We start from the raw sequence: 13,579 nt of genomic DNA on the forward strand, positions 1-13,579 counted from the left end.
GTAAGTACTAAAATATCGATTCCAAAATATATAATGTTAAAATATAGTTAGCTAAAATATCGAATCTTTTAAATGTATTAAAAATAATATAAAAGTAATTAAATATTAAAAACAATTAAATAAAACGTACATAATATAATATAAAAAAGCTTAAAATGTAAAAATAATAAAAGTAATGTAAAATATTAGAGATTTTGTTGGATAGTGAGAGCGTAAAAATTACTATTCCCACTCCAGTGAGTGCAACAGTAGAGTAAACGTTGGATAGCGTAGGGGTAAAAATCACTATTCCCACTCCAGAGAGTGCAACAGTAGGGAAAGCGTTGGCTAGTGGGAAGGGAAAAATTACTATTCCCACTCCAGTGACTCCAACAGTAGGGAAAGCGTTGGATAGCGTAAGGGTAAAAATTACTATTCCTACTCCAAAGAGTGCAACAGTAGGGAAAGCGTTGGATAGCGGGAGGGTAAAAATTACTATTCCCACTCCAGAGAGTGCAACAGTAGGGAAAGCGTTGGATAGCGGGAAGGGAATAATTACTATTCCCACTCCGGTGTGTGCAACAGTAGGGAAAGTGTTGGATAGCGTAAGGGTAAAAATTACTATTCCCACTCCAATGAGTGCAACAGTAGGGAAAGCGTTGGATAGCGGAAGGGTAAAAGTTACTATTCCCACTCCAGAGAGTGCAACAGTAGGGAAAGCATTGGATAGCGGGAAGGTAAAAAATTACTATTCTCACTCCAGTGAGTGCAACAGTAGGGAAAGAGTTGGATAGCGGAAGGGTAAAAATTACTATTCCCACTCCAGTGAGTGCAACAGTAGGGAAAGTGTTGGATAGCGGGAGAGTAAAAATTACTATTCCCACTCCAGTGAGTGCAACAGTAGGGAAAGCGTTGGATAGCAGTAGGGTAAAAGGTACAATTCCCACTCCAGAGAGTGCAACAGTAGGGAAAGCATTGGATAGGGGGAAGGTAAAAATTACTATTTTCACTCCAGTGAGTGCAACAGTAGGGAAAGAGTTGGATAGCGGGAGTGTAAAAAATACTATTCCCATTCCTGAGAGTGCAACAGTAGGGAAAGTAATGATTTAATATTAAAATAAGATTACATTAATTATCAATACCAATAAAAAGTTAATTAAAAATAATTACCAATTGATAAAAATTAATTGCCATTGGAAAAAATTAATTACCAATTAAAAAAAGTCATTACCAATTAATAATTAATTATCAATACATATAAATAAAAATTAATATTTACTTTATTACAATTAATGTACTTCCCACCCAATTCCCCTATAAACCCACAACCCACTCCTAATAATAAAAAATACAATTAACATAATTATCAATTAATCTATTAATATAATTAATTACCAATTAATAAAATTAATTACCAATTAATAATTAATTATCAATCAATTAATTATCAAAACATATAAATATAATTAATATTTACTTTATTACAATTAAATTACTTCCCACCCTATTCCCCTATAAACCCACAACCCGCTACGGAATTAAATTACGCAAAAATTAAATTACATTACATTCCTCCATCAAACCCATTGAGCAGGGGGTTCCTCAGGGCTCGGCCTTAAGTCCGGCCCTGTTTAACCTTTACGTGCAACCCTTAGCTGCTGTCGCCCGTCACCATGGTCTTTCCATGGTCTCTTATGCGGACGACACCCAGCTTATGGTGGCTCTTTCGGACGATCATGCTCACGATGCCTCTCACTTTCGGATAGGCCTTGAGGCTATCGCGGGCTGGCTGACAGAGAATTGTCTCCAGCTCAACGCCAGTAAATCCGAGGTCCTCCTGGTAGGCAGGGACAGGGAGCTCTGGAACTCCCAATGGTGGCCTCCGTCTCTGGGTCCTGCCCCCTCCCCCAAATTGGTGGTAAAGAACCTTGGGTTTCTGTTTGATTCAACCCTGCGCTTCCAAGAGCACACCAAAAAAATAGCTGGCACATGCTTTGGTCTTTTACGTACCTTAAGACCTATTCTTTGACCCGGCTACACGTCAACTTATAGTCCAGGCCACTATCCTCTCGAGGCTAGATTACGCCAATTCTCTGCTGCTAGGCGCCAATAAGGCGGAACTGAATCGTCTTCAGCGTATTCAGAATTCAGCAGCCCGCGCCATCCTCGGTCTCTCGAGATCGTGTTCAGGAACTGGGGCTGTCCTACGCCTTCATTGGCTGCCTATCTCAAAAAGGGTCGACTACAAATCCCTATGTCTCACTTTCAAAATCTTAAAGCTCTCCACCCCCGAGATCTTGTCTGACTTGATCACCCCATACATCCCTAGCCGTATGCTGCGTTCTTCTGAATTGATCCTAGCCTCTGTTCCCAGAGTCAAGAGATCGAGAGCTGGTGGCAAGTCTTTTCGTCTCTTGGCAGCCAAGCTATGGCACTCCCTTCCTCTAAAGATCCGCAGCCTGGAATGTGTGACCTCCTTTCGAAAAGCTATAAAAACCTTTCTCTTTCCCATGGCTTAATCATTTTTTTTTTTCTTCTGGAAACTGCTACTAGCGTCGGGACGCCCCTTCGTTGGGGCAGCTGCGCGCTATATAAGTGATTTTAACATAACATAACATAACATTCATTAGTTTAAAAAATGTAAACATACATTACAAAAATAATACATAATTTTAACACATATACTACCATACATAACACTAAAAAAAAATCGATATTATGGAAATCTATATTTTTAAATTCTATATTATGGAAATCGATATTTCATACCCCTATTTCGATATTCTGACCTATGTATATTTTGATAATTCGATATTCTGTCCTATCTATATTTCAGAGTCGAAATTCTGTCCTGTCTATATTTTGGATTCTATATTTTGGTCGTTCACCACTGACAGACCCTCAGGGATGAGGTTCATAGTGCGGCACACTGACAGCCGCCTCAATGTACACGGACAGCTCGGCGACCCCGGCTCGTTCACTGAGGCCGTTCATATATGGGAAGACATCATCTAATATGGCAAACCTCCCCTTCATTTGATGGGATCGGATCTGCAATCCGAGACCCGCTATTCTCCAACATTTACCCTTTTTAAAAGCACAGTGTGAACGGGCTAAGAAACCGGATGACCAACCACGAATGGGTCTCTTTTACCGTGAACTCCGGTAACTCGACTTGGAAAACATCCTCCCTTGTACATATTGTACACTGTTTTTTAAATATTGGTCAATTCTAATCCCTTGAATTGTTCCCTGTATTATTAGTTGTTGATTATAAGTCCGCTGTGATCGTCACAGGGCGCACGTTCATCACTCGGCGCTCGCTGCAGGGAAGCAGGGAAGGCGGGCGGCTCAGCCCCCTCCACGGGCTGCTGCCTTCCCGCTCTTTTTGGGGAGAATACTTCACGCCATGAGTGCGACCCCTTGTCATTCTCGGGAGGGGACGGGCTCATGGGGTTCCCGATTCCCATGCGCTTTATGCAGCGGCCGTCGTTGCTGCTTGAGTACGGCGCGAGCGAATGATGGGCGCTCAGCCTGTTTTTTATTTTAATTTCCTTTTTCTTGCTCGTTATTCGGGTAACCTGCACCATTCGCCACATCGGATTTCCTCTCTTCTTACAGAATTTCGCCCGACCAGCACCAACGCCGTGTGTGCTGCGGCAGAATTACCCACACCGCGGATTGACGTGGTTGATAAAGATAGATGCCGGTCACTGCACATGGCACTTACCTTCACTGTCCTTCCCCTCACTGGGGTAAGTCCCTTTTACCATTGGTTCCACCAGCAATTCCTTCTTTTGATACAAAATATTAAGATGAGCTTTATTGCCCCTTTCCCCTTTGCTAGTTTCCGGCGGGGTCTCGCGTGAGTACCCCCTCCATACCTGCACATCCTTGGGGTGCACCAACTTTCACTTGGATAGCCTATCACTTCCTTGCTCATTAGCATACCTATGCAGCCTGTGGGCTGTTTTAGGCCAGCCTGATTTATTCCATTTTATCATCATCCCACAGTTGCCCCTGCATTGCTGGGTCCTGCAGAGACCCCCTACTGATAACAGGGTCGAAACGCCGCCGACAAGACCTAACAACGAACCACCTTGCAGACTCTAATAATAGAATAGAAGGCTGAGTTTATCATGTACTAAATTTGATGGTCGATTTTGTCATTATGGAAACCTTTTTTTTGTCACTAAATGTCACGCACTGTTCCATAGATTCCATGTTCACTGGGGTGACACCACACACTGGTTTTTATTTTTAATATAATTGTGATGATTTATGTATATAAACATTTTTGAACGTACAAGGATCACGTTGTATATGGTCTTACTTCTCGTTTGGACGTCCCCTTTTACGCCGGTCTTTTGCCTTTGTGCATGACGTCAACACGGGCGGTGCCGGTTTGAAGGCGACGGGTAGCACAGAAGATGGCAGTCAATGTATATTCCACTTCTGTCGGCATGATATGCTTGCATGGATCAACGAGTCTCTGCAGCTGAATCTAACCAAAATTGAACGTCTTTGCTCAGGTAGCGCCTACTGTCAGTTCATGGACATGCTGTTCCCTGGTTCAATGCCACTGAAGAAAGTTACATTCCAAGCCAGACCAGAGAGCGAGCACACGCACAGCTTCAAACTGTTGCAAGCAGCATTCAAGAAAATGGGTGTGGATAAAATCATTCCAGTGGATAAGCTGCTGAAAGGAAAATTCCAGGACAACGTTGAGTATGTTCAGTGGTTCAAAAGGTTTTTTGATGCAAATTATGATGGAAAAGATTATGATCCGGCAGCAGCCCGACCAGGCCAGGAGACCGCAGCAGCACCCACTCTTGCAGCACCTGTCTTGAATAAGCCGAAGAAATTGCTCAACTCCAGTTCAGATCACCTATTGATAGGAGCTACAGAAGCAAAGACCGCCAGAAAAGACTCCTCTCAAGGCATTAAGAAAATGGCAAAAATTGCTCCACAGAGAACGGCAGTCGCTCCCCAAAGAAACCCTGTAGTTGAAAAATCTGGGCCTGCATGAAATAAAAAGGCTGTAGGCAATGCAGAGGATGATTCGGCAGAACTTATGCAGCAGATTAACATACTCAAAGTAACGGTGGAAGACCTGGAGAAAGAGAGAGACTTTTACTTTGGGAAGCTGAGAAACATTGGGTTGATCTACCAGGAGAATGAAGGAGAAACTGACCCAGTACTACAGAAGATCATAGAAATTCTCTATGCCACAGAGGAGGGTTTTGTGGTACCAGATGAAGGAGTGCCACCAGAAGACCAAGAGGAATACTAATGCCCATCAAAACAGCCTAGCTATCATCGGAATTCTTCACCCCAAATCATGTGCTTATCTGTAAAAATATTCCCCTTTTTTATTATTCTCAGAGGACTTTCTTTCAGAAGCAAAAGACCTCACTCCTTAAAGTGCACTTGCTGAAGTATCAATCCTTTTCCACTGGGGTTGAGTAGGAGCTTTTTCTCATTTCTTAGAGCAGTATTAACATCTAGCAGGTATAGTATGTGCAGCAAGGTGTCAGCATTTTGTTAATCCAGAATGGTTTATGCAGATGATGGCCAGGAAAGCTGGAGATGTCGTGGGTGCATGAAGCAGGCCGTGATGGATGCTTAAGGAACAGAAGTTAATTGGACCTAGATGGCCGAAATGGTTAAGCTAGATCAAAGCGAAATGGAACTTCTTGATAAATAAATGCCTTAAGAGTATTTAAAGTACGCTTCCAAGCTGGTGCCGCGGGATTGACTGTCTTACTCCCACAGAACACCCAAGGATCCGTGGGCCACATCGAAGGGCTTGAATGAAGTCTGCATCATGCCTGTAACTAGAGGCTCGCAAGTGTCTTGTGGTTTTAAGATTTTCCCAAAGTTACCTTCCATACAGTCTGAAATGAACACTCCTATGTGGCCACAGATAGGACTGTATGTGCTAGTTAAAAGTTGGAATTAGCACCCTACAAATTTGATTTTACAATTTGTTTCCCTTCTTAGCTGTCCGCAGTTTCTCATTCTCCTACCCGACCTTCCATATCTATGTCATGTCAAGAGTTTAATATTTGTATTTAAAATGATTTGTTCTTGCACTGTCTCCTTGTGCTATTTGTCGTGCCCGTTTCATTCATTCCTTTCCATGTATCTTGCAGGATTTTTGTGGGTGGGAAGGGGGGGGTTCTAGTACTCAGACTGATTGATCCTGATGTGCTTAAAACCATTATGATGGTAAGTTGTCCTAAAAGATGTAGTAGAACGCAAACCTTGGTTATAAAGCAGTTGTGTAATGCATGATATCTGTATGGAATCCAGAGAAAAAAAAACGTCAGTTAAGAATATATAATCAGTGTGGGAAGCACATTTCGGGGCACTATACGCATGCTTGGAGTATGATGCCACATTTTGTCTAAGCTCTAAGCTTGCCCTAGGGCTCCAACAGGAGGGAGCCGCGACACTTGACCGGCCCCCTGCCCCCCGTCATGAGTATTGACTGGCAGGGGCCTCGGGTGGAGGGTCGGGACCGAGCTTGTACCCTTCTGACCCCCCAGAGAGCATCACCTTGAAGGAGGTAGAATCTGCCATAGCTAGGTTGCTCCCAAACAAGGCTCCCGGGCTCGATAAATTGCCGGGGGACCTGTCCTGATCCCAGCCAAAAATATGGGCGCCATATCTTGTTATCTTGTTCAACACGATTCTTATGGGGTCTGATCCACCGGACACCTGGCTGGGGGCTGGGATTGTCCCCATCTACAAGAAGGGATGCCCACTTACCCACTCAAATTACAGGCCCATTAGCCTGTTAGACACAACACAAAAACTAATGGGTAGAATCATATTGGACAGGATACAAGCTTGGATGGAGGAACGGGAAATATTATCTACCCTCCAGGCTGGATTTAGATCCGGTATCTGAACCTTGGACCAAATCTTCCGGCTCCATGTCCTTTTTTGGAAAACCACAAGGGTTGAGGGTGGCAGCCTCTACCTTGTTTTTGTGGACCTGCGGGCTGCTTTTGACTTAGTCCCTAGGGAAAAATTGTGGGAGGTATTGGCTGACCTGGGCCTTCCGCCATACATGCTTAATATCCTGACCCGTTTGCATGTTGGAAATTATGCACGGGTCAGGTGTGGGAGACACGGGGATCTCTCGGACCGCTTCCCTGTTTCCAGGGGTGTCCGGCAGGGGTGCGTTTTAGCCCCTACCCATTTTAGCTTATTTATTAATGGCCTTGTCGACACCCTAAATGATGTAAAGGACAATGATGCTCCTTGGTTGACGACCGGACGGGTGCCCGCATTAATGTTCGCGGATGACACCCTGTTGCTATCCCGAACATCTTCGGGCATCCAGCGTGTCTTGGATGGTTTCGTGTGCTTTTGCGCCTCGAGGGGATTGGAGATCAATTTGGATAAAACCAAGTTTATGATCTTTAATCCCCCGAGGCGTACGCGCCCGAACCCTCTTCGGAATGGTGTTCCGTTGGAACGAGTCAAGACCTTCATCTATCTTGGGATCACTTTGACGGAGGATTTTGGCTGGGGCCATCAGATTACCAGATCCGCCCTTAGACTTTCACAAATAGCTGGGGGTATTGGCAAGCTTCAGAGAGTATCGATCTCCAAACCGGTTGCGCCCGCCCTTGAGATCTATGGCCTCCAGGGTCGGACAACATCCATCTATGGCGCCGAACTTTGGGGCCATAAGAACGTTCTTAGCCTTCTGAGGGTGGAACAGGCCTTTATGAGGAATTTGGTGGGCCTACCGAAAAGTACACCCCTCATCCCCTTGCGAATGGACTTGGGTCTGGAGTCCATTGAGAAGTTGGCAGCTGTGCGATCCTTACTCTATTGGAGGAGGCTCTGGTCAGTACCTGAGCTGGTATCCTATAGAACTGAATTTCGGGAGGTCTGGGAACAGATAAAAAACAAAAATATTACATGGCTTTCCCATATTAAGGCTCTTTCTTTCAAAATAGGCTTGCCTCTGTTATGGGGGACCCCTGAGTTGAGTTGCCCGAGAATATCTAGGGCCCAGTTGTTAAATCTGGTGAGGCAGCAAAATCTAAGTGCACTGCAACGGTCAACATCCTATGGTAGGCTCTCTATTGAGTTCCTCTCAGTTAAATCTGAAATGGGGTGGGAGGAATTCTTTGATGTAGTCCAACCCCCTCTAGCGAGGAAACTATATGCTCAATTAAGGTATGGCTCCCTACCTATTAGGTCATTTACTTCGAAATGGGCAAAAACTGAAAATGAAACTTGTCCGGCGTGTAATTACATTAGAGAAGATGTCACTCATGTTCTATTTTTCTGTCCAGCATATAGCAACAAACGCAAAACTTGGCTTATCCCAATATGTAGAAATCTGGGTTTTAGACATTGTGTGCAGGCATGTAGAGTTCTTAAATATGATACCTCGCCGCCCGTTGTATTTGCTCTCTCTCGTTTCCTTTATGGTATGTGGCGCCGTAGGATAACTTTTAAACCAATTTAAATTATCGAAATACGTCTGATAACTCACTGTTTAATTCTTTTTTTAATAAGTGATATACCTATATTTATTATTTTATTTCATGTGCTATGTATGTATGTATTTTATTTGCACTTTTATGGTCTTCTGACCGAAATAAAGTTATCATACGCTTTGCTATATTGTGTATTTTTACATTGTTCCACAGGAGCCATTGTTGGAAATTTAATGTGGACAGCCACCAATACCACAAGCAGCATCCATCTTTGGGTCGTGAAAGGAGACCTGATGACAAAATTAATCAATCTGACAGTCCAAATGATTTGTACTTACTACACCCCCTCCTAGTCACCCCTCCCTCCTGGTCACACCTCCCTCCTAGTCACCCCTCCCTCCTAGTAACCCCTCCCTACCAGTCACCCCTCCATCCTAGTCACCCCCCTCCTAGTCATCCCCTCCTAGTCACCCCTCCCTCCTAGTCACCCCTCCATCCTAGTCACCCTCCCTCCTAGTCACCCCTCCCTCCTAGTCACCCCTCCCTCCTAGTCACCCCTCCCTCCTAGTCACCCCTCCCTCCTAGTCACCCCCTCCTAGTTACCCCTCTATCCTAGTTACCCCTCCCTCCTAGTCACTCCCTCCTAGTCACCCCCTCCTAGTCACCCCTCACTCCTAGTCACCCCTCCCTCCTAGTCACCCCTCCCTCCTAGTCACCCCTCCATCCTAGTCACCCCTCCATCCTAGTCACCCCCTCCTAGTCACCCCCTCCTAGTCACCCCTCCTATTCACCCCCTCCTAGTCACCCCTCCTAGTCACCCCCTCCTACTCACCCCTCCCTCCTAGTCACCCCTCCCTCCTAGTCACACCTCCCTCCTAGTCACCCCCTCCTAGTCACCCCTCCCTCCTAGTCATCCCTCCATCCCAGTCACCCAACCCTCCTAGTCACTCCCTCCTAGTCACCCCCTCCTAGTCACCCCTCCTTCCTAGTCACCCCTCCCTCCTAGTAACCCCTCACTACCAGTCACCCCTCCATCCTAGTCACCCCCCTCCTAGTCATCCCCTCCTAGTCACCCCTCCCTCCTAGTCACCCCTCCCTCCTAGTCACCCCTCCCTCCTAGTCACCCCTCCCTCCTAGTCACTCCTCCCTCCTAGTCACCCCTCTATCCTAGTTACCCCTCCCTCCTAGTCACCCCTCCCTCCTAGTTGCCCCCTCCTAGTTACCCCTCTATCCTAGTTACCCCTCCCTCCTAGTCACTCCCTCCTAGTCACCCCCTCCTAGTCACCCCTCACTCCTAGTCACCCCTCCCTCCTAGTCACCCCTCCCTCCTAGTCACCCCTCCATCCTAGTCACCCCTCCCTTCTAGTCACCCCCTCCTAGTCACCCCTCCTAGTCACCCCCTCCTACTCACCCCTCCCTCCTACTCACCCCTCCCTCCTAGTCACCCCTCCCTCCTAGTCACCCCCTCCTAGTCACCCCTCCCTCCTAGTCACCCCTCTTTACTAGTCACCCCTCCCTGCTAGTCACCCCCCTCCTAGTCACCCCCTCCTAGTCACCCCTCTCTCCTAGTCACCCCTCCCTCCTAGTCATCCCTCCCTCCTAGTCACCCCTCCCTCCTAGTTACCCCTCTCTCCTAAACACGCCTCCCTCCTAGTCACCCCTCTCTCCTAGTCACCCCTCTCTCCTAGTCACCCCTCCCTCCTAGTCACCCCCTCTGTTACTTTCCCTCCCAGTCACCCCTCTCTCCCAGTCACCCCTCCCACTCCTAGTCACCCCCTCCTAGTCACCCCTCCTTCCGAGTCACTCCTCCCTCCTAGTCACACCCTCCTAGTCACCCTCCGTCCCAGTCACCCCACCCTCCTAGTCATTCCTCTCCCAGTCACCACCTCCTAGTCACTCCTCCCTCCTTGTCACCCCACGTCCCAGTCACCCCTCCCTCCTAGTGACCCCCCCTCCTAGTCACCCTCCCTCCTAGTCACCCTCCCTCCTAGTCACCCCCCTCCTAGTCACCTCCCTCCTAGTCACCTCCCTCCTTGTCACCCCCTCCTAGTCACCCTTCCCTCCTAGTCACCCCCACCTAGTCACCCCCTCCTAGTCACCCTCCCTCCCAGTAATCCCTCACTCCTAGTCACCCCCCTCCGTCATCTTCCCTCCCAGTCACCCCTCCCTCCCAGTCACCCCTCCCTCCCAGTCACCCCTCCCTCCTAGTCACCCTCCCTCCCAGTCACCCCTCCCTCCCAGTCACCCCTCCCTCCTAGTCACCCCCCTCCTAGTCACCCTCCCTTCCAGTCGCCCCCTCCTAGTCACCCCTCCCTCCTAGTCACCCTCCATCCCAGTCACCCCTCTCTCCTAGTCACCCCTCCCTCCTAGTCACCCTCCCTCCTAGTCACTCCTCCCTCCTAGTTACCCCCTCCTAGTCACCCTCCGTACCAGTCACCCCTCCCTCCCAGTCACGCCTCCCTCCTAGTGACCCCCTCCTAGTCACCCCCCTCCTAGTCACCCCCCCCTAGTCACCCTCCCTCCTAGTCACCCTCCGTCCCAGTCACCCCCTCCTAGTCACCCCCCCCTAGTCACCCTCCCTCCTAGTCACCCTCCCTCCTAGTCACCCTCCGTCCCAGTCACCCCACCCTCCTAGTCATCCCCCTCCCAGTCACCACCTCCTAGTCACTCCTCCCTCCTTGTCACCCCACGTCCTAGTCACCCCTCCCTCCTAGTGACCCCCCCTCCTAGTCACCCTCCCTCCTAGTCACCTTCCCTCCTAGTCACCCTCCCTCCTAGTCACCCCCCTCCTAGTCACCTCCCTCCTAGTCACCTCCCTCCTTGTCACCCCCTCCTAGTCACCCTTCCCTCCTAGTCACCCCCACCTAGTCACCCCCCTCCTAGTCACCTCTCCCTCCTAGTCACCCTCCCTCCCAGTAATCCCTCCCTCCTAGTCACCCCCCTCCGTCATCTTCCCTCCCAGTCACCCCTCCCTCCCAGTCACCCCTCCCTCCCAGTCACCCCTCCCTCCTAGTCACCCCTCCCTCCCAGTCACCCCTCCCTCCTAATCACCCTCCCTCCCAGTCACCCCTCCCTCCCAGTCACCCCTCCCTCCTAGTCACCCCCCTCCTAGTCACCCTCCCTTCCAGTCGCCCCCTCCTAGTCACCCCTCCCTCCTAGTCACCCTCCGTCCCAGTCACCCCTCCCTCCTAGTCACCCCTCCCTCCTAGCCACCCTCCCTCCTAGTCACTCCTCCCTCCTAGTTACCCCCTCCTAGTCACACTCCGTACCAGTCACCCCTCCCTCCCAGTCACGCCTCCCTCCTAGTGACCCCCTCCTAGTCACCCTCCCTCCCAGTCACCCCCTCCTAGTCACCCCCCTCCTAGTCACCCCCCCTCCTAGTCACCCCCCCTTCTAGTCACCCCCCCTTCTAGTCACCCCCTCCTAGTCACCCCCTCCTAGTCGCTCCTCCCTCCCAGTCAGCCTCCCTCCCAGTCACCCCTCCCTCCTAGTCACCCCCTCCTAGTCACCCTCCCTCCTAGTCACCCTCCCTCCCAGTCACCCCTCCCTCCCAGTCACCCTCCCTCTCAATAACCCCTCCCTCCTAGTCACCCCCTCCTAGCCACCCCTCCTCCTAGTCACCCTCCCTACTAGTCACCCCCCTCCTAGTCACCCCCCTCCTAGCCACCCCCCTCCTAGTCACCCCCTCCTAGTCACCCCTCCCTCCTAGTCACCCCTCCCTCCGAGTCACCCCCTTCTAGTCACCCCTCCCTCCTAGTCACCCCCTCCTAGTCGCCCCTCCCTCCTAGTCACCCCTCCCTCCTAGTCACCCTCCCTCCTAGTCACCCTCCCTCCCAGTCACCCCCTCCGAGTCACCTCCCTCCTAGTCACCTCCCTCCTTGTCACCCCCTCCTAGTCACCCTTCCCTCCTAGTCACCCCCTCCTGGGTCACCCCCTCCTAGTCACCTCTCCCTCCTATTCACCCTCCCTCCCAGTCATCCCTCCCTCCTAGTCACCGCCCTACGTCACCTTCCCTCCCAGTCACCCCTCCCTCCCAGTCACCCCTCCCTCCTAGTCACCCTCCCTCCCAGTCACCCCTCTCTCCCAGTCACCCCTCCCTCCTAGTCACCCCCCTCCTAGTCACCCTCCCTCCCAGTCGCCCCGTCCTAGTCACCCCTCCCTCCTAGTCACCCTCCGTTTCAGTCACCCCTCCCTCCTAGTCACCTCTCCCTCCTAGTCACCCTCCCTCCTAGTCACTCCTCCCTCCTAGTTACCTCCTCCTAGTCACCCTCCGTACCAGTCACCCCTCCCTCCTAGTCACCCCCCTCCTAGTCACCCCCCTCCTAGTCACCCCCTCCTAGTCGCTCCTCCCTCCTAGTCAGCCTCCCTCCCAGTCACCCCTCCCTCCTAGTCACCCCCTCCTAGTCACCCTCCCTCCCAGTCACCCCTCCCTCCTAATCACCCCCCCTCCTAGTCACCTCCCCTCCTAGTCACCCTCCCTCCCAGTCACCCCTCCCTCCCAGTCACCCCTCCCTCCCAGTCACCCCTCCCTCCTAGCCACCCCTCCTCCTAGTCACCCTCCCTCCTAGTCACCCCCCTCCTAGTCACCCCCCTCCTAGTCACCCTCCTCCTAGTCACCCCCTCCTAGTCACCCCTCCCTCCTAGTCACCCCTCTTTCCTAGCCACCCCTCTCTCCTAGTCACCCCTCTCTCCTAGTCACCCCCTTCTAGTCACCCCTTCCTCCTAGTCACCCCTTCCTAGTCACCCCTCCCTCCTAGTCACCCCTCCCTCCTAGTCACCCCTCCCTCCTAGTCACCCCTCCTAGTCACCCCCTCCTAGTCACCCCCTCCTAGTCACCCTTCCCTCCTTGTCAGCCCTCCTGTCACCCCTCCCTCCTAGTCACCCTCCCTCCTAGTCACCCCTCCCTCCTAGTCACTCCTCCCTCCTAGTCACCCCCTCCTAGTCACCCCTCCCTCCTAGTCACCCCTCCCTCATAGTCACTCCTCCCTCCTTGTCACCCCTCCCTCCTTGTCACCCCTCCCTCCTAGTCACCCTCCCTCCCAGTCACCCCTGCCTGCTAGTCACCCCTCCCTCCTAGTCACTCCTCCCTCCTAGTCACCCCCTCCTAGTCACTGCTCCCTCCTAGTCACTCC

At 50.6% G+C, this 13,579-nt stretch overlaps 1 protein-coding gene and 1 pseudogene across 1 annotated transcript in view; both read left to right on the top strand.

Annotated features, from left to right (window-relative positions):
* The window catches only part of M1AP (meiosis 1 associated protein), a 344,775-nt gene that overhangs the window by 269,123 nt on the left and 62,073 nt on the right, over window positions 1–13,579 (top strand). The gene's annotated exons all lie outside the window — the stretch shown is intronic.
* LOC146863531 (microtubule-associated protein RP/EB family member 1 pseudogene) lies at window positions 4,410–6,072 on the top strand (annotated as a pseudogene).

Source organism: Triturus cristatus, chromosome 2_2, assembly GCF_964204655.1.
Source record: "Triturus cristatus chromosome 2_2, aTriCri1.1, whole genome shotgun sequence".
Lineage (NCBI taxonomy): Eukaryota > Metazoa > Chordata > Amphibia > Caudata > Salamandridae > Triturus > Triturus cristatus.